The sequence below is a fragment of the Marmota flaviventris genome, chromosome 5 (assembly GCF_047511675.1).
Source record: "Marmota flaviventris isolate mMarFla1 chromosome 5, mMarFla1.hap1, whole genome shotgun sequence".
Classification (NCBI taxonomy): Eukaryota; Metazoa; Chordata; class Mammalia; order Rodentia; family Sciuridae; genus Marmota; species Marmota flaviventris.
Window position 1 is genome coordinate 100,125,586 of NC_092502.1, and position 25,911 is coordinate 100,151,496.

Consider the following 25,911-nt stretch of genomic DNA (forward strand, 5'->3'; position numbering starts at 1 on the left):
TTTCATTCTGGAGTTTTAGTTCACAGATTTCATTTCAACTCCTGACCATTATGATAATCTCAGTATCTACTATTCTGATAGCCCTGGGTAAGTACCAAAAAAACCTTCACAGAGTTCAATTTAAGTTTTTTGTTTCTGAGGTATTTCAAAGTTGCTCCACATAAAGGTGATAATAACAATTCCAGCATTATCTCAAAATACTTCTAAGTACTGTTAGCTTGTCCTCTCACAAAAGATTTAGACTATATTTCTACAAGTTGAATTTAGAATACTCAGCCTAAAGAATTTTATTATTACTTTAAAATTATATGAGTTACCAGACATAAACTCAAATAGAATATTCTAATGTAGTTAGATTTTGTGCAAATTTGAAATAGTATGATATAAAAAAATTAATAAAATGCCTTCATGCTCAAAATTTGAAGTAATGCAAATCCCTCAAATTTAAGTTCCTTTTAAGGAACACATAATTTCAAAACTGGTGGACCAAATTAATTGTAAAACTGAGTTTAGTCTATTGCCTGAATTATGCAAGTTTTGAATCATGCAGGGCCACATCCTTTTCATAAATGTTACCAGCCTCTACATGTCACTAAAGGATAAGCACCACTTTACAACCAGATGGCTGAAGTCTCAGAGGCCAAACAGGCCATGGATGGAACTGCAGAGAGAAATGCTGGGACACACATTGGGAAGAAAAAAAATTAAACTGAGGGGACCCATTATTGAACTGCATCCACTCCTCCAAATGTCACTGGTGATGGCCCAGAAACAGCAGGCTCTTGGAAGCTCAGAGAACTTGTAACCGACCTACCCTACCCAAGTCCTTAGACCTGATGCAGCCAGGGGCTCTTGGACTTCATCTGCAGAAGAAACCACAGCACTTTCAGAAGCCACATCCTTTAAGGGTAAGAGATGCTAACAGATGAACAAATGACCAAATGACCAAATGACAAAGTGAGCTAAGCCTGTGCCTGGAAGCAATTGCTGGAGGAGTCCAGCTCCACACAGACAGGAAAAGGAACATTCACAGAGAGAGAACAGGAGGACAACCTTTCCCTTCCTCCACTGCATGCTCAGGGAAATTGTCCCTGGTGTTTAAGAAAGCCAGCAAGCACAGAATTAGAACCAAAGAAAAGAAGGAACTTGGGGCAAAAACTGAGGGTGACAATGAAAGCAAAGGGACTGGAAATCCCTTACAAACTCCTATGAATCTGAACCCTAAGTTGCTTCTCTTCTTGGGTTTCAAGCCTTCCAGTGGCTTTTCTCATAGGGAAAAACTAAAACCAATCACTTTTGGTGCCTGTATCAACCTTGTAAGACACACTAAATTCTTGCTGTAATGGCTAACTGTCAGCCTCTTTCACTCATCTGGAGTGATTTTTCCAATTAAGCAGGACAGGCATTTCACTCAAGCCCCTGATTCTAACTCAGAGGCCAGGTCCTGAAGAATGAGACTTCAGGCAGTGGCTGACACTTCTTTTGTCATAGGAGCGTCTCTAGACAAACAATATTGACTAAAAATTTGTCAGGACTTTCTATGGCCATCAGTCATTCTTGCTTTCGTGCCTTCTGTGCACACCTGTGTTTCCTCTCACTCCCATCCTTAACACAAAACAAAATTTTAAAAATTAACTTCCTCAAAGTTAGAGTCAGTTTAAGTCAGGATGGAATTTGAATATTGATTTGTTGTGATGCATGTACCCTTATTAGGAAAATTTAAAGCCATAAAATCAAATACTAAATCAGAGAAATGAACACTGGGGTTTCATAAGAAGGTCTTAGAGTGTGGTTTTGTTGGGGTTCTGCTTTTTGTTTTTTCACTCTTACCAAGATCTCAGAAAATGCATGCAAATAATCCACAGGTCCCAACACTCAATGCCTTCAGTGACCAAATTTATAAATCATAAAACTCCTAGGTATTATAAGAAAATATGGGCCATGGAAAACTCTTTTCAAATATTGTGGTAGCCAAACAAAGTGCATATGAGGTCCGAATTCATGGCATGGGCTACCAGTTTGCAATCCATGGACTAACACACTTGGGGACACACAAACATACACACACGTGTTATAATTCCTCTTTTTTCTTCTATGGGAGATGTAAAAATTTTCAGATAAAGTCAGATTGAAGAAAGCAGAAAAAAGAAACACAGACCCTCAGTTTACATGCAGTTTATACAGGCAGGATTTAGAGGCTCCAGATTCCTCTAAAAGAACAGGACCTCCTTCACCCTTATTCCTTGGCAATACATCAGGATTCCTACAGTAGCAAATGCCTTTGACTCTGCCTCCTTTTCAACTCTGTGAGCCCTGAAGCAATCCCAGCATTCAGAACTGCCACCCTATCTAATCCTTAAGCAACCAGGACCACCACCATAGCGAGTTCTACAGCACACCAGAGGTGTCTTCTGACCAAAATGGCTAATGCTGGCCCCACAGCTTCCACTACTGGTATTTCTTGTTTGACTCTCCAATGAGATGAAATTGGGATTTTTCAATAAAAGTTTAAAAATCTCTTCTCTCCCCAAGGTCTTTTCCACTGACAGAGATTAACAGGAATGGGACACAGATGTCCCTATCCTTCCTTGTCTCCTGCACCTCTGACACTTTGGGGAAGATGTATAAGCAATCATAATGCTGTGTTTGCAAGTTTGGTTTATAATAAAAGCTAAAGTCAAAATGAGTAAATATAAAGCAGACATTTCAAAGTCCATCTAATTGCCACAGAAACTGATTTATCTTCCCCCCCTTCCCAATTTATAAAACTACTGGCTGCAAACTGATGTTGATTCAAAGCAGGGGACAGGGATGAGGAATGAGTCTCAGGATCTGGCCCTCCTATGGTGGAGGAGGGGCTGTCTGAATCACTATGAAAAAGGATCTGGTCTGAAGCCAGTGGGAGAATCATCTAGGAGACAATAAGCTAGTGTGTGTGATTGGGGAGAGAGTTAGGTGACCTACTAAAAGTCACAGGCCTGATTTTTTGAACTTATGACCATGTCTAGAAAATTTGCTTAGTACTCCTGTGCTCTGTTCTTCCAACCCTCAAAGCTCCATGGGACTCGATCTCTAACCCACCTCTATTTTAAGTATGGGCAATGGAACCCAAACCTGTGCAATATCAACATAAACAGGAAGGAAAGTTTTCTTTTAGAAAATGAAGACCCCAAACCTTTGGCCTGGGTCTCACCCATAGCCTACTAAATTGGAAATTCGTATTGTGGGAATTTTTACGAAGTTATCTAGATGAACCTAAATGATCAGCCAGATTTAGAAATCACTGTCCAGAGCAGAAAGAGCAAGCCCATGGTACAAGAACCACTTCTACCTCTTTGTCCATGGCTGACACTAACAAGCAATACCAGCTGTCTATCCCACTGTACCCAGCCCAAGCTCAGACTCCTCCTCTGGGAAGCCCCCAGCAGTCGATGAGAGCTGGCTTATGAAGTGACCCTCAGTTCCATCCCTGAGTGAAAGCCGAGCAGCCCACCAACATTTTGTGTTTAGCTACACCCGTAGCCCAGCATCTAGAATAGATCGCTGTCTAATCCTTCTAGATTTCCAAAATCTTTTCCAATACTCAATCTTTTCTGAGCCTCCCAGTGGGAGGTAGGAAAGGGTGAGGTAGGAAAGGCAGGTATTCTCATCCTCATTTTACAGGTTAATAAACTGAAGGTCACAGAATTTCTTGACCTTCCCCAGGACCAAAGAGATGGCAAAGGTAAAGATAAAATATCAATCCTGATCTCCTGTCCCCAGACCAGCACTCTTCCTTCCTGCAGAGCTGAGTACGGAATATTGAGGGCAAACTACCCCTGAGTGCAGCAAAGAGACCGACTGAGCCAACACTGCAGAGAAGGAGAGGTATTCCTAGAGGGTGAGTAAGGTGGCCAAGGTCTCAAAGCCTTAAAACTGGAGAGCCAGCCATAACCAGGTCTGTCTGACTGGAGTCCTGTGTTCTTCCTGTTCTTCCAGATCAGTCCTGACGTGGAAAGGGCCCTTCCTTTCCTTGCCCCAACTTCCCTCACTTCCCCATCCTCCTGGCCTCCTCCTACAGAGGGTCAAGACCTTCTGTGACCTTCAGTTTCCTGACCTGTAAAATGAGGATGAGAATACCTGCCTTTTCCACCTCACTCATTTCTGGGAGGCTCAGAATAGACTGGTATTGGGAAAGACTTTGGAAATCTAGAAGAATTAAACAGTGATCTATTCTAGATGCTGGGCTATGGGTGTAGCTAAACACAAAATGTTGGTGGCTGCTTTCTTTCCCTTCTTCCCAATGGTGTCATCCTCTCAGCCTCGCTCACCTCTCCACAGCCTATCCCCCCCTTTCTGCCCCTGTAACTTCCTCCCAAATGCAGAAGGAAACCGCCCTGCTTACTCAGAGCAGCCTCAGCCAACTGACTTCAGATAAGACGAGCTCCTTGGCAGGGAGATGTGAATATAAAATTGCAAACAGCTTTTGAAGTTGCAGATCCATAATCTTCTAAGCCAAAGAAGAGGGGTTTGCCTCTTCTCCCCCTGGTCTAAATCAACACTCCAAAGATCTGAAAAGAGGCCAGCCAGGCTTCGGATGTGATCTCAACAAGCCTGCCTGCCACACACATGCATTTCCAGCCTGTCGCCCGAGCAAAACCCCCATGCGGCTTGTCACCACCTGATACAGGGGATGTGTTTCTACTGAAATCAAAGCAAAGGGGTGTGTTTTGCTGCCCTTTCATGTGCTCAACTACATTCTGACTGACCTGTGCCCTTAGCTTTTTAAGCAACTAAGCACTTTCAAGTTTAGAAGGTGGGGTGCTGAGGGTTTCTGAACACAGGAGCTGGCCTCTGCTGCTTAATAGTGGGCAAACTCAGCCAACTCACATAACCCTCTCATCTCAATTTTCCATCCGCAAAATGGGACTCTTAACAAGTACTTTACTTCATACTTTAATACTTGCATACCTCACACTTTCATTAGTACTCCCATTATGTTTGTTGTAAGTATTAACACAGACCATCCATGTGGAGAATTTACTATAAGGCTGATGCAAAGTAAGCAATAAATATTAACCATCATTGTTCATTGTAAAATTGAAAACACAAAATTCAAGCTATATATTACATAACTTTTGGATTTTAGATGGCATCTCAGCAGGTCCTCTTAATATATTAGGGTTATAGTAAGTAGGTTTAGATAGATGGTCATGCACACAACTGCAATTTTTATGTTTCAGTATTTTTTCTGCATAGAAATTAATGATTAACAAGAATTAATAAACATCCTTTTAGAATTAAATCATCTTAAAACAGTGCTGATATTATACATAATGTTGTTAGTCTCTATGGTATTCATTTCTCTATTTCCTAATTTTCTACAAAAAAGTATGCATTATTTTATAGCTAGAAAAAATAAAACAAAATTATATACATAATAAAATTAAGCACAAGATGTCTTGTAGTGTGTAAACACAGATATCTAAAGGAAATGGTAATCAAAGTATAAATAACGGAGATTACATCATGGCTTCCCCTATTGGCACAACTAGACATTTCTTTTGGAACATTTTTGAGACCTCGTTCTCCAAATCTAAATAGAAACGGGCCCCAGATATTGCTTAGATATTATTGGCAGTAGTTTCAGCCCAGAGAAAAGAAAAACAAAGCCTTTTTTTTTTTTTTGCAGTTGGAGGCCACCACCTGAGCTTGTTCCATTCCTGTAGTGAAAAGCCTCAGCCTCACAGGCCTGTTTAGGGATGACTTGCCAAGTGCACAAAGATAGGCATGCACACGCACACACACATATGCTGACATATACCCCAAACACTGAGTTTCATTTCCATGGCTTTGTTTCTTGGGAGCACTAACAGATATTAGCAGACCCCATTTCACTTTTTCCTTGATTCTGTCTGGGAATTTCAGCCCTCTCTCCCAACTTAAATAGTGAGAAATGTCCCCAAATAGATTTTTTTTCCGACTGATAATATATTAGTTCTTGTAAGTTGAGAAAATGCTAGTGTCCTATGAGCATGCAGAACAAAGTTTAAAAACCGATGTTAAAAATCCCACTTTGAAGTACTCATATATGAAAGATCAGGCGCCGTAGAGAATCTAATCTGTTCTTAGGATCTATTAGCAAGAGGAACCAGCTGGGTCATTTGGCACAGAACAAAAGCCCAGGGGACCTCAAAAGTTGGCTGTTATTTGGTAGTAAATTCAGGCCTCTCAGAGGTTGAGAGAGGTCTTAGCCAATTATATATTTGGAAATTTCTAATATATTAAAAATTGAATAGATGCCAAAATTCTGCTACTAAGAATATGGTATTTTATATGTTTACATTTAGCAAATGAATGCTTTTGACCCAAGTATAATTTCAAAACCATATGCATACCTTCTTTTGGAGATAGCTCAAACTTAAAGGCCCTTCATCAATGAGAAGCCCAAGGCAAATTGGCCCTCTATTCCTACCCCCACCATGAGCCTGAATAACTGATCAGAGGACAGTGTGAGAACAGTATTGCTTCCCATGCTGATCTGAACTCAATGCCATCCACCCTTGGTCCAGTTCCATCAGAGGGGTAGGATACCAAAGGCCTAAATGAAAAGCATCAAACCCAGGGCTATGAAGGCCATATGCAGACTTGAACCACTCTTTCCAAAGCAGACATGCAGATGATGTCAAAAACTCCTGTCCTGAAACAGCGTTCTTAGCTCTTGGGATATTAAGCAGCCAGTGGCCTCATTTTCTTCCTTTCTACTTTTTTCACACATAGAAGATCGGATCTAAGACCCTCAAATCCAAAGGCACTGAAGAGGGGAAATAGATTCTTGAAAATGATAATGAGTACTCTTAACACCTGTGTTTCTAAAGCCCTTTAGAGTGGGAAAAATAAGATAATGATGTAAATATATATCAGCAGATTCCATATATATTCCATGCTATAGGCCTTATGGGTCATCCATGTGATGACTGGCCCATACCAGGTCTCCTGAAGCACAGGAGTAGAAAGACAAAAGGAAAGGTCTCTGAAATGAATAGAGACAGACAGAATGATGCAAGGGCCTTCCATGAGTGATCTCATGGCAATCCCAACATCCCTTCCTCTCTGTTCAGATAATATGACTATGTTAACTTAGCAATTGTTAATCTCAGGCTCCTACATCCTCCATAATCTGGCCTCATAATACCTGGCATATGGTGCATGTTGTAAATATTAACTGGCCTAAACTGATGCTTTTAAAATAAGTTAGACAACTTGGGAGCCCGAGGCAGGAGAATCACAAGTTCTAGGCCAGCCTGGGAAAGTTAACAAGTTCCTATCTCACAGTGAAAAATAAAAAGAAATGTAGTTTAGTGGCAAAATGTCCCTGGATTCAATCCCCAGTATTGAAAAAAGAAAAGAAGAAGGCAGTGGCAGCTGCAGCCTTCATGGGCCATTATGAGGTTCTGAGGGACATCAGACAGGGCAGTTTAGCCAATGTAACACTGGCCAACACATCCTGATGGGGACAGAGGTGGCCGTACAGAGAAAGGTGCAGCGGGACTTGTCCTCCCATCATGTCCGAGATGGATATAATGAAGGCTATGGAGCACCCCCTATGGTCCAGTTGTTTCAGATCATGGAAACCCCTGGAAATGTCCACATTGTGATGGAGCATGCAGGTCAGGGACAATAGATGCCTCACATCCAGGAGGCCATGGCCTTTAGGAGGAGGAGGCCAAGAGAGTGTTCAGGTAGATCTCGAGCTCCCATACTACTGCCACAAGGAGGGCAGGGCACACCAGGACCTGAAGGCTGAGAACATCCTGGTGGATGCTGGAGGTAGGGTCAAGGTTTGTAACTCAAGCCTGGCTTGCAGGTTCAGTGCTGGACAGAAGCTCCACACGATTTATGACACCCTGTGTACTGGGCCCTGAAGCTCTACCAGTAGCAAGAATGCAAAGGACCCATAGTGGCTTCTGGAGCCTAGTGTCCTGTACCTCATGGTCATAGGGTGCTTCCCATTTTATGGGTCCACCTTTATGCAGGTGAAAATGCAGGTCCTATAGGCAAGGTATGTCATCCACTCCCACCTGTTGACCAAGGTGCAAAGCCTCATCTCAAAATTGCTGACCATGCAGACCACGAAGAGGCCCACGGTAGACCAAATAATGGGACTGAGCCAGGGTGAGGAACACTCACCAAGGCCTCCAACTAAACCACTTCCCAAGCACCCAGACTCCTCAATATTGATGGTCATGTTTGACCTGGGTTACAGCCTGCTTGAAATCTGGTATTGATGACAACCTGACGATTTGATGAGACCACGATGACCTATCTCATGCTCCAGCACCAGAAAACCCAAGGGTGGCTGAATGGTCCACCTGAATCCTGTGCAGCAGGAGTGAGGTCATGCCCATCCCTCTCCGTCCCTTCCAGCTTCACTCTGAGCCCAAGGAGGAGTGCTGGTGAGCTTCCCCTTTGCTCCTTCCCCCTCTTGCTCCGTAAGCAGCAGTTGCCTGAGGAGCACAGGCAGTCAGGGCAGAGAGGAAGCAGATGAGCCAGCCTGCTGGCCATTCCCTTCTGTGGCCTGCTGGCCAGCACCCCCACTCCCAGCCTTTTGGCCCTTCTGCTTAGCTGGTGGCCAAGCAGCAGTGGGCAGGAGGCAGAGAGCAAGCCTTTCCAGGCTGTGTTATCAGAACAAAGCTCTGTCTCCACCAAGCAAGGCTATGGTGGGACAAGTGGCTGTACCTGTGACACCAGGGGCAAAGGGAGAGTGACAATAGGATTACACTGTCTCACATGGATATGTTGTGCATGCCAACTGAAAGACAAGCCCTGGACACCAAATCAAAGTGGATCCAATGCAAGGAGGGCAGATACCACCCAGACTAACAGACAAGTGACTCCACCCAATGAAGGCAAGCACGCCAAACCTTCAGGAACAAAGTGGCTCACACAAAAGCACACAGCTGAGATGCCAGCAAAGCCAAGTAAGTGGGGTGGTGTGGCCTTTTATTTCACATGTGCTTTTATTGATGTCATTTTCAAAGGATAAATCATTACCATATACATTGTGGGATGCAGTGGTGTTTAGGTAAATCTATGTGCCATGGGTGATTATCTCTTGGTAATTCATGTATCTGTGTCCTCAGACAGACCACACAGGGTCTTGCTTATGTGAAACAGCTGATGGATGGAGATGTGTGACTTGCTGGCCTCCTTCTTACAGATTCCAGTCAGGAAGACACCTGAAGCCACCTGGACACCAGTGGGCTCCTCCACTCCACCTGAAAGAGACAGCAGAGACTTTCCTAGGACATCTGCCTCTGCCCTGCTTTTGTCTGTTCTTGCTCCCACATTTCTGGGATAAGATGCATCTCAATAAATTCTTAATACATTTCTGTTTCTCACAAATCTTATAACAAATTTGGTGCTCCATTGATGATCAGATATTTAATTCTTGTGCATCTTCCTTGCAGTGTTGGAAGAGTGGGTAGTAATGTCATAGTGGGAATGTGCGAGACAGGAGTGACTTCAGAGACCTGCTGGGGTCCCCCAACAGCAACACATGGCTCAAAGTATTCCAATGGGACAAGACTCTAAGCTGCCTTGGGGGGACAAACAGGCAGACCTTTTGTGTGAACTGACACTGACAGTCGACAGTTGCTATCTTCAGAAGGGAACCATTGACAGGAAGAGCCATCAGCCCATGCTCATCCTGCAGAGACATCCAGAATTACATAAGAAAGCCCTGTGAAGAGTCCATGATGGGACTCAGGGTAGTGAAGGTGCCACTCCATTGTTTGACTATATCACACAAGGAGTTCAGTCTTGCAATGGTGACACTTTAATCTCTCTAGAGCAGTGGCACAAGACTGTCCCTATAAAAGTCCTGACTCAGGGATGGGTCCTTCAGCTACCTGAGTTTCCATGGAGTGCTGAGCAGTGAGCCAGACATTTTGGGAATCCAGGGAGGATGTATGGAGGGAGCAGCCTGGAAGAATGGAGGGGCAGCTGGGAGGAGCTATTTTCCAGGGTAAGTTCCAGGTTCCCAGGTTCCAGTGTTTCCATCTTAGGCAGTGAAAGAGTGGCTTGGGAAACCATCATGGGGCTTCCTCATGGTTCCTGAGGAGCCCAAGGAATGTCTAGGAGGGCTAAGGAATGGCAGATCTTGCCTGGCTGCCCCTTCTGTCCCTCACTATTCCAAATTCAGTTGCAGAGGAGGGGTTCTGTCTTTGTTCTCAGGGGTGGGGAATCTGCTGGAGTTCCCAGCCAGAATCCAGGGCATCAACTTGAATTGTAGAGATGGTTAAAGGTGCACAGTGGGCTCTGGATTGGAGACAAACCATTCCCAGAGGAGGAAGTCCCCAGAGCCACCCCTGAGAGAGGAAACCTGCTGCAGACTACACTAGGAAGAGCAGGGGCCAGGGAGAGGAAGGAGTAGATAGCAAGGGGGCTAGAAAGATGGAAGGAAGGAAGGGAGGAGTGAGGAGAGAAGGGATAGGAGGCAGCAGGGAGAGGAGGGGCAAGAGGTGGGGAGGGTGAAGGAGCTGGAGGAGGAGGAAGGGAGAATGGAAGGGGTCCAGGAGTAGAGGGGAGGAAGAGAGTACAGTGGGTATGATGGGGAGAGAAGGAGGGTAGAGAAAGGAAGTAGGGGAGAGACAGGATGGCATAGGGAAAAGAAGGAAAGGCTGGGGTACAGGCGAGGATTGGAGGAGGGCTGGGAGAAGACAGGCTGATGTGCCAGAGGCAATGGCTGAAAACTAGCCCCTGCGGGACTTCCAGAGGGAGTGCCTGTCTCAGGAAAGTGAAAGGAGGAATGGAGAACACATTCTGCATTTGAGACTTAAAGAACTGGGGGACAGGCCTGCTGCTCACTGAGCAGGAGAGACTGGGAGAAGGCAGATGGGAGAGCAAAACCTTGAAGAGCCCTTTGGTCCTTTGTTTGGGGGCACCTTCTGCTGGGTGACTTTTAATGCAGTATGAGATTTGTTGTGTAGTACACCTCTTTCCTGTACTGTTTCCTACCAGTGTTCATTGCAGGCATTTAAGAGAGGGCATTTAAGTTGCTTTCCTTTGGGGTCCATGGTGAGTAATGCTGCAATGAACATTTGGTATATACGTGTCTGTCAGCATCTCTGATCATATCCTTTTGAACATCCCAGAGGCAGAATTACTGCATAAAAGCTATGTATACTTCACATGGCTTTAATATCTGAGACAAAATGATGCTCCTGAAAAGTGGTACTGTCATATATTTCTCCAAGCAGGGTGAGGAGTGCTGGTCTCACAGTATCTGCATCACCTAGACTTTCGTACTTGGTCTGAGTCTTTGCCAGGTAGATATGCAGGAGGTGCTTTTGAATTCCACCATCAGATGCAATGCCCCTGGGGCTCACGTGGTGAGGAATAGATGAGTTCCTCTTCTTCCCATGGGTTTCTATGTGGTCATTGGATCACGGATGCATTTTCCCCTACACCTTGGGGTTAAATATAGGTGTGGAGGCCACTGAGTGTGTACTTGTGTGGACTCTTCCATACTGTTCTTGGATTCATACATATGGCGCCACTGTTCTGGAACATTATTTCAAAATATATTTTAAGACTGTAAAATTTATATAGTCTGTTCCCCACCTCTCCTGCACTCATTTTGAATCTTATTCTTGTTCTTCCAGGTCTCTGACCTATCACCTCCTGCCTGAAAACCTCAGTCAGTGTTAGGGATGAATTTCCACCAGCCATTTGCCTGCACATTGAATGAACAGCACCCTATGGCCTATGATTTTCAGCTGGTCCCAGAATGAGGAACTGCCTAATATGATTGATCTGATGGACAGACTCTCATGCAGTGTGGACTCTGGCAGGGAGTGGCTGGGAATGGGAGGGAACATTAGGGCTGAGATGTGTGCAGCCTTTGGTCTCCCAGTAACATCGTCCTTTTCTCTATTGGGGGACTGGGTTAGTCAGCCTTCTCTCACTGTGACTATGACCCTTGATAACCAATTTATAGGGAGTATAGGTTTATTTTGGCTCATGGTTTCAGAGGTTTCAGTCCATGGTGGTTGGCCCTGTCGTTTGGGGCCTGTGGTGGTACAGTCACTGTGGCAGGAAGGAGCACATTTGGAGTAAGCTATTTGACTCATGGTGGCTGGGAAACAAAAAAGAGATCAAAAGGGAGCAGGGTCCCACATCCCCTTCAGAGCCCTGCCTCCCACAATCTCTCTTCCTTCCATAGGCCCTGTCTCCCAAATGTTCCGCCTGCCAATAGCAGCACAGACTAAGGACACCTTAACCACATAGGCCTTTGGGGACATGTCAGATCCAAACTATAGCAAGCACCCACCACCTGACTTGTAGCTGGGCACATGACTGTCCAAGACGGGAGTCCCTCCCACCTCGAGGAAGTCAAAACTGAGCTTTCCCAATTTGGGGTATTCTCTCTGTTTCTAAGTCCTTCTATCAAGGAATAGAGCCCCTTCTCACTTGGGTTTTCCTTCCAAGTCCTCCAGGGGCAGGGTGTACAAATTGCTCCATCCCACTTGTGTGTATGGCAGGGCAGGAGGCATCTGCCTTCTGACTGCAGATCACAACCACCCCTCACCCATGCCCCTCTGTGATAGGGGTGGGCTCTGCACCCCAAAGCAGGTTGAGGGGAGTATGCCCCATGAGTTCACACATCAAGGACAGCAGAATGTGGTCATGGGACAGATTTTGTGTCCCTCAAAGCCTGATATATTCTCCCTGGCCCTTTCCAGGAAAAGTGTGGGACACTGACCAAGAAGTTAATGATCGTAACATTAGCAATAGCTTGCCCTATGCAGACTGCCTGTGTCTTTTCAGCCACCTTGAGGGCTTTCCTGGTTCTACTTCATTTATTCTAATTAGTTTCCCCCGATATTCAGAAGGGGACCTCAATACTCCAATTAAGAGATGAGAAAACAGAGGCTCATTTGCTTTTGGTAATTTGCCACATGGTTGAGTCAGGTTTGATCCCCAGTGCTCTGACTTCAAAGGCCACTCTGAGTACTACTGCCTGGGTTCTGGGCCCTGTGGCCCCTCCACTTTCACACTTGGGGTCCCTTAATACAGCCAAAGCTTCAGGAACCACCAGCCCAGAGATGGATAGACTGACAGACACATCGAGTTTGCCCTGGCATGTCCTGCTTGACATGTCCCTTGCCCTTGGCTACAGCTGTCCCTGCACCTGCCATTGGAACTGGCTAAGATTCTGTAACTAAACCATTCCTGGTCTCTTATCCCCATGGGCCATTCCCCCAGAGCCTGACTGTTCTCTGTTCTCAGAAATGCAGTGAAAGAGCCCTGGTCACCAGGGGCAGACACTTTGGAACCAAGAAAAGATTTTCAGGTGGGTTCTTCTAGTAAGGTTGGCATTGACATTTATGCCCATGAGGAGATCTCAGCATGCAAAGCTAAAACCTTGGTCCCAGAGAGAAATGAAAGCTGAGCAGCAGAGGGCTGGCAGGGAAAGGGGGGTGGGAGGTATGAGAACTATTGGGAAGTGAACGTGTCATTTAAAAAAGCAAGTCAGTTCTGAAATGATTACAATTGGCCTCTAAGGCCAGAGTTAGCCAAACCTGACCCTGGGTATCCCTCAATCCCAGTAGGCAACTGGCTGGGTCTAGGGGAGGGGGGGAGCATGGCTAGTGGCTGCTGTTCCCTAGCCATGTGGCCAGACCTTGAATGTGAGAGCCTGGTCCACGGCACCCCTGCTCATTGTTCACACTGCAGCATGAGATCCTGCTGGTGGTTAGGGTGGTAAGCTAGTTCCACTGGGTTGGAGGGCTCAAAGTCATGATGAGAGAGCTTGACCCTTCTGTGTGGGTGAGTACACTCTGGAAAGAGCCCCTCTTCCTCGACTCAGGTGGTTGAGCCCCCCTCTGTTAGCACACATCCTGCCTGTGATGTTCAGGGGTGGCCCTCTGATGTCACAAAGGGCACCACTAGGTTTTCTGCTGCTAGGCATGGGCCAAAGAGGTGCTGTGATGCATGGAGAGCCCTGCAGAGTGGAAGCCAGAGCTCTGGAGTCTGTGAGGAGCCACAGCCCTGCCCTGCCCCACTGGCCAAGTGTCCTCCCTCAGGCCAGGCCCTTCCTCACTGGGGTGTGGTCCAGCACCCTAGGCAGAGTAGGCTCACACCATGGGCCCTCAGCATCCTGGCAACCTCACCTGTCTCTTCCTATTCTTGGGTTCATGGCAGATAGATGGGGAGAGAGGGGCCCTGCCACCCCACACCCTCCCCCCCACCTCCCTTCCCACCTTCTGCCTCAGTTTCTCCTACACAAACTGGAGCACAGTCACCTTCAGCCCTCCTCCCTCAGCTGGGGCCACCCTGTGAGAAGCATAGGTGATGGGCTGTGTCAGGCATCCAGGTGTGAGGTTTGATGATAGGGCTCAGTCCAGGGGGACAGAGTGACACAGGCAGGAAGGAAGCAGGGATAGGAAAAAGTAACAACAGTGAAATGAATCTGGCATAATTTTCCCATGTACATATATGAAAACAACACAGAGAATCCACCATCAGGTACATCCATAAGAATGGAATCCTAAGAGGTATACTCCATGCTTGGATAGTTATATCAAAATGAGTTCTGCTGTCATGCATGACTAAAAAGAATCAACAAATTTAAAGAAAATAAAAAAGAAAACAAGCCCACTAGCACATTTCAGGAAACTCCTTAGCAGAGAAATGGCCACTGAGAATACTGGACCCAGGAAGACAGTGGGTTTCCAACATACCTCTTTGCTCATAAGGCAGAGTGTTTTCTCTCTCCTGTGGTAGATTCCTACTTCCAAATCTCAGCTGCTAGCCTAATTGGAAACAAGTCTTCAAAAAAATGTTGCTGAAAGATGGCCATATTGTCCTTGAAAAGTTACAGAAGTAAAGAATTACGCACTTTTAAGATTCCTTTCAATGGGGAATTTTCTGTGTTGCAGCAGTACAAATATCCAAATGTTCTAGGATATTACTGTGAAAACTTCCCAGTCCCAGTGATCACTGGTCTTCCTTGGAATACAAGGGCTGTCACTCCTGCAGCAGCTACACCAGCAGACCATGTTGCTTTTCACAGGTTCTACCCTGCAGCCCTGTGCTTGGTGCCTTTTGAAACAGCTAGGAGCTATTTAAAAATGTATCAGAGGCATCAAGGTGAGTGACTAAACAAAACCATAAATAACAGATGGTGTCTTTCAAGCAAACTGAGAAAAACAACTCTACTTTCCTAGATGTGTTTTCCCCCCTTGGTCCCAAAGCACTTTTCACTTCCCTATTCATTGCATATTTGGTAACTACCTTTGCACATCTGTGTCCTGCCCTGTTCTCAAGCATCTTTATATTCATAGAGCCTTCGGGGTAAGTGGAAATTAATAGACTCTCAATAAATATTTGATGGAAGGCTAAATGTAGGGAAAAAATATTCTACACCAGAGTGCATCATGAAATACCATCCAACATTCTTGAGACAAAAAAATGAAAGATCATCAAAGCAAAAACTAGCTAATCACCCAAATATGAAGAGAGGACTCCATTGTTCTGCAGATTTCATCAATGATTCATTACAAATAATTACATGAGTATTTGAAATAATGGAATGTTGAAGTTTACACTTGTCATCACTGGCACCAACAAAAATGTTGGTCATGCCTAAAATAGCTACAGTTCATGTGACTAGGAGGAGAGTCACACAAAAGACTCCAGAGGTGATAGTGTCAATGTCCCAGGAAAGTCTGGAAGTCATCGTCTAGAACTGAAGGGCTTCAGGAAGCTGAGGGCAGCTTGTTCTCTTGACCCCCAAGTTGGGTCACACACCCACAGCACTTACTGAGTGACAGGAAGTTGGAAGAGGACCCAGGTCAGACCTCCATAGTGGAGTGAAGTGCATGACACTTGTCTTCACCTCCCCTTTTAACGCCCTCCTCCTTGTCATCCCACTACCCTGATCTGTCCTTAGAAATCACAACAGAGAGGTCCCAACAAAGTAACTCATAACGGGGTATAAATAAATTTAAAAGGATTGTGTAAATTTGTCTCCCATGAACATTTGCTTTTTTCAGTAACAGCAGTGCTGTTACTCCATAAAATAGTGAAATTTCTACCATCAATATAGACAAGAACACATTTCAAAAATGATGGTCACTGTTCACTTGACATGAATAAGTAAATACATTTTTTAATCATTGGAAATTTAAAATTCAGTAGCTATATACATTTTTTAATCATTGTAAATTTAAGATCTCCTGTAACTATGTAACTATTTATGTTGGAAGAATGAACACTTCTATCTCCTGTGAGTGGTAGAGATACCAAGAGGTTATCAGGTTCTGACATTGATCAGTGGTTCTCTAGAGACCTCTAGTGGTCACTTTAGGAACTCATTTTGTCAAAAGCAGAATGAAAGGGGAGGTGAAGGATGGATGGCTGTTGGAGCAAAATGAAGACCCACAATCTGGTGATCTCCATTAAAGAGACATCCAGAACTTGCAATATAGAATGTTTGAGTCATTTGCTTCTCCTTCTACTTTTTATCTATTCTTTCCTTTCTTTGTCTATGTTACAATTTCATTCCTTCTAAATGCTTTTGATGGCATTTGTACACACTGGGCTCTTCTTATCCATTTTCATTGCTTTGCCTGGGTGGGTTGTCCAGGCAAACCATCTTACCCTTCAAATGACCTGTATTTCTCTCATGAATTCCGTGGGCGTTTATACCTTGTTTCACCTTGACATTCACTTGGTCTTTTGTTAACTCTAACTTAATGCCTTACTTGTTCTCTCAGACAAATGTAAGAACATGCTATTGATGTCTTTAATTTCCACACTTATCCTCCAAGAAAAGTATTTCTTCAGGGGAATTGAAGTGGACTGCAGAGACTATTTTAGAGATGAATTTTAGTTCCTTTTTTCAGTTAATTCCAAAGTCTAAGAAACAGAAAAAAGAGAGAGAAAGTGGGGGGAACAGAAAGAGCCTAGTTCATTCATATATATAAATATGTGTATGTGTGTGTGTGTGTGTGTGTGTGTGTGTAGTCAAAAAAGATAAAGAATGTCAAACTTTACAGAAAATTCAGAGATAATCTTTCTCAAAAACCAAAATTATTCCCATGGATTTGTACTAGAAATAGTGTGTGTCTATTTTAATATGAATCCTTATTATATATACTTTTCACTTGGTAATTTTTATTTTCCTCTCCCAAGTTTTCTTATACACCTGCTAAAATTATATATGAATATATCTCATATATATACACATAATATATTAAGATTTACACTCACCAATATATATACTAGAAGGGCATTCCTCTAAAATTATATTGCAATTTGTCCTGGCTTTGAACAAATTGTAGTCTCAGTAGTAAAAGGACATGGAGTGACACTGACCTGATCATTACATATTGTGTACATGTATTGAAATGTCATTTTGTATCCCTTAATTATGTGCAATTACTATTCATCAATTAATGATAAAGATATTTCTAAAAGAAAAGAAAGAGGTGGAACACACCAGCAGGAATGGTTTGTGGCTGTAAGCACATCTTCTATGTTCTGAGCCTCTACTTTGTCTTAAAGTTCTATTCCAAAATCATGACTGGGGGTCTCTCTAATTCATTTTTTTAAAGTCCCACTACAGATGAAGCCCTTTCTTTATTCTTCTGAATGGTATGAATTTCAGATTGAAGGTCAGTCAGGCCAGAGGTAGAAGTAGCAGACAAAGAAGGACCTACCAACCTAAACTGGGCCCACATTTGGGTAGGTTCTACTCATTCATAAAAGCATAAGATTTCCCATAAGCCCTAGTAAATGAATGATTGGTCTATAACACAGACAGATACATAGTCATAAATAACCCATCAGTGAGGTAGTTTATGGCATAAGAGATCTTGTAAATTAAAAGGTATAAAGCAAAAGGGAAAGAAGCAGGAAATCTTTCTTTTCGATTACTTCCTTATTTCAACCCAACTTAGAAAAGGCAGAGACTGCTGAACAACATTTGACAATATTTCTGTCTCATTAGAAAAGTCCAATACCAAGATCTTGAGGTAAAAGCAAGCTAGTTTCTCTGACACAAATATTCACTTTATAACAGGATGAGATTCATTATAAAAACCAAACATTTGTCAATCCCTAAAATATTTATAAAATGCCTGATATATGAAGGCAGTCACACTAAATTCGCCAAAATTTTGGTTTTATGGTCCTTTTATTTTCTAAAATAAGAAGAGTGTGCTGGTGTGTGTAAAATATTTTTAAAATAATGCTATCTGGAGATCTGGTACCCTAAGTCCTGTTCAGGAAGAAACCATCTTTCTTTTGAATAGTTTGTTGTGGTAGAAGGAAATACTCTGAAGGCATGAGGCTCATCAAGAACAAAAGCAGTATAGAGGACAGCTAATCTGTTCTGCTGGTGCTCCTCAGGACAAAATGAGAGGCCTCCAATGTGAGAGAAAGGGGAGAAATGCAGAGCCTGATGGATGACATAATGTGAGAATGGGAATCAGGTAAATCCAAGTAGTCAGAGAAGAATCACTTTGTTGAGCTGACTTTTAAGACTAAGAAGGGGCAAAATTAAGAACTGGTATAAAAAAAAAAAAGAACCCAGCCAAGCATGGGTACATGCCTGTGATCCCAGAAGCTTGGGAGGCTGAGACATCAGTTCAAAGCCTCAGCAATTTAGTGAGGCCCTATGCAACTTAGCAAGACCATGTCTCAAAATAAAAAAATAAAAAGGGCTGAGGATGTGACTCAGTGAGTAAATGCCCCTTAGTTCAATCCCTGGAAAAGGAAACACACACAAGAACCCAATAACTAGAAATGTTGGTCTGCATTGAATACGCCTCTAAATTCCCACCAATCCCTCCAGCACTGTGCTCAGTCTGGTGAACAGCGCCCCCTGGAGTCTCCTTCGAGCAGCCTTCAGGGCCTTTCAGAGAGATCATTGTTTCTGACTGCCCCAGAGCCCTTCTAAGCCCTGCCAACCCAACCCATGACAATTGCTCAAGTCTCTGTACATGCATAAAAGAAATAAGTAATTTGGTAAATTAGTAAACTGGGTAAATCCAGCAAATTGGTCATTCAATTGTCAGAATGGTTTTGGGAAAATTTGACCAATTGTACTAGAGCTAGGAAAACGGAATCGTTTCCAGGTTTTGGCAAGTCTGCCCACTATTCCATTCAATTCAGTGCTTTATGTTCACTTCCTCCATTCTTCTACTTTCCCAAGCACATGCCAAAGTATCTGAAATTCAAGAACCTTCCCTCGTTCTTGAATTAAGGGTTTAGGCTCAGATCTGGAGAAATCATCTCTGACAAAAGCTCATATCTACAGATAACCTTAAAAAAAAAAAGTTAAGAGAAAATGATTACCTAAGGTTACATATAAGAAGAAATATCCATAGATGAGAGAGGCTTCAATCCACCCAAGATGCTGTCAGAGTAGGGCATCTACCAGTGGTCAGAATTTATGAAACTTTGAGCTACGGTAGTGCTCAGACCTTTTTCCAGTGAAGGGATCCTCTGCCCTTCAGAGTGACCACCCTCTAAATCTGCCACTGGATGGGAAGCCACCTTGCTCCTTTGGATGATGCTCTTCCTGCATAATCCAGGGCTTTTCTCTGAAATCGATTCTGGACCTGCCAGTTTACAAGGTTGGACTGTCCAGGGCAGAGCCAGGTCTTGCCAGGAAAAATAGGGCAGAAGAAATGTTGGTAGTGCAGGAGAAATAGTGAGCAGCATCTGCTCTTCTTACCTCATTTAGTCCCCTTATAATCATCTTCATCCTTCTAGAGGGAAGAAAGGATAAAGCTGAAAAATAGTTGAAGAGAGGTTTTATCAGACTGAGTAGAAAAACTCTATCTGGGAGCATGAAAATCACACAAAACTCACAGAAAGCACATAACACCCCCTTTAGCAGCTCCTGGACATGGACCAGCCAACACTCTGCACCTTGAGAGCCAGAGGCACATCTGTATAACTTCACACTATGAGAATTCCATGCAGGGGAAGAGGGAGTGGGTAGATAGGCCTGTCCCCACCACTTCATCCACAAATCCCAAGGTCCTACCCTAGCACTAGGCAAGGAGAGGGCTCTCAGACTATCTGTCCAAGTGGGAGGCAAATGTACCCAACATCAAACCTGAAATTTTCCTACCAGGGCCATCTGAGCATGGGAACCGTTTTCTTAAGGCTGGTTTTTCTTACAGAGTGGGGATTTATGAACTCTTTTCTCAAGATGAAAAAGGGATATTATCCTGAGGACACATAGCCCTCTTCCGCCCTCTAATCAGATTTGGGGAGGATGTAGATTTGTACAACAGAACAAATATGGGACTTAAAGCAAAGTCCAGAAGACTGGGTTGCATGGCTAGCTCTCTCCAGCAATCCTTGGAGAGAGACAACCTATTATTAATAATACTCCTTAATTTGCTTGGGAGTGGGGCCAGCACAGGGACTGCAGTATCGTATGCTGTACATGAAGCTGTGATAGATCCCAGAGGCATCATCTGCAGCTGCATGTGCACTTCTCAGAAACCACCAAATTCAATACCCCAAACAGCCAACGTTGAATCTTCTGGGAGAGGCCAATTCAGCCTGCGGTTATTCATGTTTGACACATTGCTCTAAATTTGAGATGTCTGACATTCCTGACACTGAGCGGGTTGGGGTCAACCTGGCAGGGGTCAGTAGAAAAAGACCTACAGTCCTATGGGAAGCCAGCAAAAGCCTTCCAGAAACAGCTTGCTCCACTGTCTCCCCAGACCTCAGCTCATTCCACTTCCTGGGCTTAGATGAGAACAAGTCAAGGAAACAGAAATGGTTCATATTTCATCTTCCAGCCGCTGGGCTACAAAAGCCCTCAGTCCTGCAGCTTCCTCTTGGAGTTCACAGAGCACAGCAGCTCCCAGATGGGCATGAATTGCCACTCTGTCATCCCTGGCTAGCCTCTGGTGTGGTGTGCAGTGAAAGTTCACACTATCACCCTTGTTGCAAAGGCAGCCCTGGAACAGAGTGCTTCTGTCCTGATGGCACATGTAATTTCAAATCAAAGCCACAAAAGCTGAAAGTAACCTCTTTCCTGGGGAATAAGAATGTGAGTTTGAGAGGGAATTTGGCTCCCCACTGGAGCCTTGTTTCCTTGTCCTGGAAGAGACTTAAATGTCTCCAGACGATGAAGCCAAGGTCTTATTCCCTCTCTGGCCATGAAGCTTCACACATTCTCATTGTTCCTCTAAGGATCCCCAGGTTCCTGTTCTCCAAGCACACCTAGGAGTCATACTTCAAGCTTACCCAGGAAACGAGAGTGACTGTGGCATACTGATTTCCAGAAGTTCCTCATCACTCAGCTGGGTAACCCCTTACAAGGCCAGAAACACCACCAAAACCACAGATAGGGCTTACAGAGAGCGTGCATGTCACCCAGCTCTTCCCTGCCACCCAGCTCTTCCCTGCCCCACGAGCAGACAAACAGCATGAAGGGAAGGAGAGAGGGGAATAAAAATGGAGGAGACCCTTCTATAATCACCCTTCTCTTGGCCCAGGAATGAGGAGCTGTGCTCCTTCAACTGGAAGGTCAGTTCCTGAAATTCCAATAAATCAGTAAGTCAATCAACCCATCTTTGCTGATCACCTCTGAAGACACTGTCTGAGTTAAACCCATGAAGAAAACATAAGCACAGGGTGTGGTCTCCAAAGAGAAGGCATCTTCCAGGAACTCTCACTGTGAGACAGGATGGCACAGGGGAGGGCATTGACCCCAAAGCCAGTCTGCCCAGGTTTAAATCCAGACTCCACCACTCAGTCACTGGAAGTTTGGGCAAGTTGTTTATCACCATTTTCTCATTTGCAAAACAAAGACAGCAATATAAATTATGAGAATTAAATGAGCCAGTGTACATAAAGTGCTAACATGTCAATGTCAGCTAGAAAAAAACAACAAAAACATAAATATAGAGCCAAAAAATTAATGACAGACATGAATCTTACTCCACAAAGCTAGGTGGGTAAGAAGGATCATTTTTTCCATTTTCTTTAAATCAACTTATGCCCAACTCAAGCAACCAAGAAATGCAATCATTATCTCATCTGGGGCTCCCTGTCTCCAGGGGATGAGTCTTACACAGCTGTAGGTCATTATGAAGGCCTTCTGCACCAACCACTTGCCATCGCTCTGGTTTCTGGTAAGATGCTGATGTCACAGCCCTTATGATCCCTCAGAGCTAACAGCACTGTCCCCTCTTTACCTACCTTGGGGGTCAGGAAACTTTGGAAAGGCTAGAGACCCTGTGAAAGGGCCCAGACCACCTTGACACACTAGGCACCCCTCTCTGAGGTTCTTCTGCTGGCCGAGGGCCCTGCTCATCCTCATCAACTTCTATCCTCCCCTTGCCATTTGGGAGTCTCTCCTTTCTCTTCTGGCTTGTCCACAAAACTACTTCTGACAGCCCACCCCTTTCTTTCCATCCTATCCAGAACACCTCACATAGTCAATGGACTAAAAGGTGAGAAGATTTCATTCTAAGAACCCTATTTTCCTCCCAGAAGCAAAGATTCAAAGGGCCCGCCAGCCACTCGCTTAAATGGGTAACATGCAGAAAGTACAACACAAATTAATAACCCAAGGTAAAGTTCTGATGCAATAACACATCAGGATAAAAATGTTAAATTGTGCCAGGCTGATACAGGATCACCAGGAATCAGGACTTTTAAAATATTATGTTCTATTTATCTCACCTCCTACAACCTTGGAGTAATGTAGTATCATTCATCACTTAACAGATGTGGGAGGGTCAGGGAGGGTCAAGTCCCACCTCAGAGTTGGGGAGACCTCCCAAAAAGGAATAGCTCCTGAACTGAGCTCCAGCATAGGAAGAGAAATTAACCTGGAGAAGAAGACCAAGAATACATCAGAGCCAGAAGCTAGAACTTAGGGCCAATGAATGCAGGTAATAGACCTGAGAGGCAGAGGGAGATACAAAGGCAGATAGGGATTTCTGCAACCCAAAGTACCTGACAAGGGGTTACCAAAGTCAGGGACAGGCCACCAAAAGGCAGCATAATCTGTGCCTTGCAGCTAGACCATTCACTCTGGATCTGACTTCAGATACAAGGGAATGAGTGTCCGGGTTCTATGGAAGGAGTATGCAAAGTCTCAGGGCAAAGAGGCAAATTTAAAGATAAGTAATTTAAAACACTGCATTTGTAATGGGTACCATCCCCTCATCGATCCCAATGTACACATCTGTAGCAACTTTAGAATTATTTTTGTTGTTGTTGTTGTTTTTAGTTATACATGACAGTATAGCATGTTTTGACATATTTATACAAACATGGAGTATATCTTATTCTAATTAGGATACCAGTCTTGTGCTTGTACATGACGTAATAATATGCTATTGTATAGATCCACCTCATTTTTTAAATTTTTTATTTCTTCTTTTTAGATATTAATGACAGTAGAGTGTATTTTGACATACATGCATGGAGTATAACTTCCTGTTCTTGTGGTTGTAAATAATGTGTAGTTTCACTGGTCACATATTCATATATGAAATGGGACAGTTATGTCCGATTAATTCTACTATCTTTCCTATTCCCATCTCTCCTCCCTTCCCTTCATTTCTCTTCGTCTAATCCAAAGATTATCTTCTTCCCTCCCTTCACCCTTATTGTATGTTAGCATTCACATACCAGAGAGAACATTTGGCCTTTGGTTTTTGGGGGATTGGCTTATTTCAGTTAGCATGATAGCCTCCAGTTCCATCCATTTACCAGAAAATGCCATAATTTCATTCTTCTTTATGGCTGAATAATATTTCATTGTGTGTATATACCACATTTTCTTTATCCATTCATCTTTTGAAGGGCTCCTAGGTTGGTTCCATAGTTTTATTCTGAATTGAGGTGCTATAAACATTGATGTGGCTGTGTCACTATAGTATGCTGATTTTAACTCCTTTAGATATATGCCTAGGAGTATAATAGGTCAAATGGTGGTTCCATTCATAGTTTTTGAGGAATCTCCATAATTGCTTTACAAAGTGGTTGCACCAATTTGCAGTGCCACCATCAATGTCTGAGTGTACCTTTTCCCCACATCCTCGCCAACATTTATTGTTACTTGTATCTTGACAGTTTCCACCCTGAATGGAGTGAGATGAAATCTCAGTGTGGTTTTAACTTGAGCTTCTCTAATTGATAGAGATGTTGAACATTTATATATATATATATATATATATATATATATATATATATATATATATGTGTGTGTGTGTGTGTGTGTGTGTGTGTGTGTGTGTGTGTGTGTTGAACATTTGTATTTCTTTTTCTGTGAAGTACCTGTTCAGTTCCTTTGCCCCTTATTGATTGGGTTATTTGCTTTGTGGTATTAAGTTTTCTGAGTTCTTTGTATATCCTAGAGATTAATGCTCTATCTGAGGTGCAGATGGCAAAGATTTTTGCCCATTCTGTAGGCTCTCTCTTCACATTCTTGATTGTTTCCTTTACTGTGAAGAATCTTTGAAGTTTGATACCATCACATTTCTTGATTCTTGATTTTTCTTCTGTGCTGTAGGAGTCCTGTTGAGGATGTTGGTTCATAGGCCAACATGATGCAGAGTTGGGCCTACATTTTCTTCTAATATGTGCAAAGTCTCTGGTATAATGCCTACATCCCTGATCCACTTTGAGTTGAGTTTTGTGCAGGATGAAAGACAGAGGTTTAATTTTATTTCTTTACAAATAAATAAATAAAGAGAATAAAATTATGTTCTTTGCTGGTAAATGGATGGAACTGGAGACTATCATGCTAACTGAAATAAGCCAGTCACAAAAAAAAAAAAAACAGCCAAATGTTTTCTCTGACATGTGGATGCTAACATACAATAAGGGTGGGGGAAGGAAAAATAGAAGTTCATTGGATTAGACAAAGGGGAATGAAGGGAAGGGGGTTGGATTAGGAAAGACAGTAAAATGAATTGGACATAACTTTCCTATGTTAATATATGAATGCAATAGTTTGTTTTTATTTGAGGATTCCTGGTTTTTAATTTTTTTCATAAGAACTCAATAACACACACACACACACACACCCCTACAACAAAAGTTTTAAGAATATTACTCTCACTATATAAAAATCATCTGTTTCTAACCCATCCTGTAATAATCTATCCCATTTTACTTTCTTTAAAACTTTGTTCATAAATTATTCATTTTATAACCTCATGTTGGGTCTTTACCCACAGTAGAAAGTTGATGTGGAGTCCTTGGAGGAATATCAACAAGGAAGTGCCCTAGTTTAATTGGTGATTCCAATGAACTGTTCTTTGGGCTATGTGGAATTTTTCTTTGAAGAGGATAAAAGGAAGGAGGCAGATCATGCAGGAGGGTCTTTTGGTTCTTGAGTGATATGCAGTGAGGGCCTGCACTGTAACAGCAGTAAAGAGAAAGTGATGGTCGTGAGTATTTAGGAATTAGATTAAATAGGATTTGATACTGAATTTGATGGGGATCTGAAAGAGTGGGTAAAGTCAGAGGTGGGTTCCAAGTTTCCATGTCAGCCCTGCCTATACCACTAACTGAAAAGAGAGGCATGCAGGTCTAGACAGGCACCTTGAGTCACCTAGGATCACCTTGAATTTGAGGTTTTTTAAGGATGTCCCTATGGAGATATTCAGAGGCATTGGTTTGTTTAATAAAGTCAGAAGCTCTAGGGAAAAATCAGAAATGTAATAAATATTTTGTAATCATCAGTTTTTGAATAGCAATTAAATTTCAGAATGGTTGTAATCCCCTAAGGAGACTTCTATAGTCCTCAGAGCATAGGAGAATGTTTTATCTTATCTTTGTGAATGTGATTATATACATATTACATTTTACATACAGAATTAATTAATTTGTGTAATATTGTACCCACTGACATAGCACACACACATA

The 25,911-nt window shown here is 43.2% G+C and overlaps 1 long non-coding RNA gene across 1 annotated transcript; it reads right to left on the minus strand.

Annotated features, from left to right (window-relative positions):
• Positions 1-8,961: 8,961 nt before the first annotated feature.
• Positions 8,962-15,065, minus strand: LOC139705700 (uncharacterized). The gene is made up of 2 exons (XR_011707511.1): positions 14,727-15,065; positions 8,962-9,257 (listed from the first exon to the last, which is right to left on the minus strand). It is a non-coding gene; the product is annotated as an uncharacterized lncRNA (long non-coding RNA).
• Positions 15,066-25,911: the final 10,846 nt, after the last annotated feature.